The 1,854-nt window shown below is 44.5% G+C and overlaps 1 protein-coding gene across 2 annotated transcripts in view; it reads right to left on the bottom strand.

Annotated features, from left to right (window-relative positions):
* Positions 1 to 1,633, bottom strand: part of LOC107585250 (zinc finger and BTB domain-containing protein 18-like) — an 8,596-nt gene extending 6,963 nt beyond the window's left edge. For both annotated transcript variants that reach the window (XM_016272191.1, XM_016272190.1), the window contains exon 1: positions 1,036 to 1,633. The gene's annotated coding sequence lies outside the window, so the exon portion shown is untranslated. The remainder of the gene's footprint in view (positions 1 to 1,035) is intronic.
* Positions 1,634 to 1,854: the final 221 nt, after the last annotated feature.

A 1,854-nucleotide genomic window follows, 5' to 3' on the forward strand; every position in this document is an offset into this window, starting at 1 on the left:
CGCTCACGACCCCCCGTGGCGAGGGGGGGGGGGGGGGGGGGGGGGGGGGGGGAGAAATAAGAAACAATGGGAACAATCATACAGGCCTTATAAATAAGGTTCAAACAAAAGGCACTGTGTTCCGCATTAGGACTTACAAACTTCCTTACTTCTTAAGTATCCCACTTATATTTGTGTTCATACTCAGAAACTTCTTCAGTGAGAGCCAAACAATAGTTTCCTGTTTACCACTAAAATCAGCAAAACAAAAGATACACAAATATAATCTGAAGGTCTCTTCTGAAGGATGCCACACTCATGAATAGGAACAGAATATTTTGGGGGTTTTTAACTCATTGACATGCATGAATATTTGTAAATGCTTAAAAAGCTACAAGAATGAAGAGTCTACTGCATCTGTCACGTTCATTACACTTGGTCTCGTTTTTGTTTTTTTTAACTAATAAGAGCTTTTCATTCAATATGTACTCGAACGATTAGGCTTGCTAATTAATAATACTACGTATTTTGGTTTACAAAGCAATTAGTAAACATGAAGGTAAACGAACAAACTAAGCCCACACTACCGTGACACGTCAAAGTGAACTTGTTTTCAAACCAGGGAAGTTGTCCTGAAAGACTTATCTGAATGGTGCCAAGTTAGCCCCTTCTTGAACTTAAAAGCTAAGATGCAAAATAATTAGATATAAAATAAAACAAACTATGAGTCCACCTAGGTAGGAAATGGTATTATAGCAGGCTACTCCTACACAAACACACACACAGAGCACCGCCGACGCTCTTTCTCTGGATCCTGACCCCGTACGTTAAGGAAAAGCTAGCTTGCGTGGCTAACAAATAAAAAGTAAGCATTCAACCTGCAGTGTTACAGTTTTGCGGCAGGCCGCGATGCCACGCGCTCGAGCAACTCATTCTGCGCGTGAAGACCAACAGTCGCGTGAAAAAGATCGTTACTTTTCTCCATAACAATCCAGCCCGTGCCTCCAAACCCCCCTTTCATCTCCTTAAACAGCACCTCGTATCACAGGCACTTACAGACAACCAGGTCCAGCGTCTTCCTGCTTCCTCCGTCTAATCCTCTCAGCGAGAAAAACAACTCGATTGACTTTCAACAGCTTTCCATAACAACCCGCGGTGGCAGGAAAGACGGAGCAGGCGAGCGGAGCGACGAGAGCTGCGGCAGCCAGATGTTTCCGAGCTGTTGCTACTCAACTCTCCTGTAAAGAGGAAGCGCTTGACTGGCAGCGCGCAAGCCAATGGAAGAGGCGAAGAGAAAAGCGAAGGCAAATTGGAAGCTGCCGCTGAGGGGGGAAGAGGGAGGGATGTGTCTCTCTCGGCGTAGGTTGACACCATAGGCAACAGTGAGAAAGCAGAAAAAAGGCCGAGCGAGCGGACGGGTTCCTCGAGCAGACTAGCGCAGCGCGCGGATCGAGGGACATTGCGCAATGTTAGGTGGGTACTGTAGTCACGGGCCGAGCAGCGGTGAAGAACAGGTGCACTGCAACTTCCTCCAGCGCTGCGGAGAGACGCTGACGGAGAGAGATATAGGCACAGAGCCACTTACAAAACATTCTAAATGAGGAACAGAGGCACGAGTGTCTGATGTAGCCTAGCTCTAAAATTATTACTACAAAATAAAATGAAAAGAAACATTACATTTCAGAAGGGCTTATAATTTCCTAATATTTGGCGTAGCAAAATAAGGCTATAAGCGGACGAAAAAACACTTGGGCTATTGTAATTTGTTATATTGTTATTATCCTTGCCTATTATTAATATTATTATTAGGCTTATTGTTATTATGTGAAATGTTACCAAGGTGTTTCGTTTAGTGGCAGCTTTAATTGCGAGATT

This window comes from Sinocyclocheilus grahami, unplaced genomic scaffold (assembly GCF_001515645.1).
Source record: "Sinocyclocheilus grahami isolate Dianchi unplaced genomic scaffold, SAMN03320097.WGS_v1.1 scaffold68.1, whole genome shotgun sequence".
Taxonomy (NCBI): domain Eukaryota; kingdom Metazoa; phylum Chordata; class Actinopteri; order Cypriniformes; family Cyprinidae; genus Sinocyclocheilus; species Sinocyclocheilus grahami.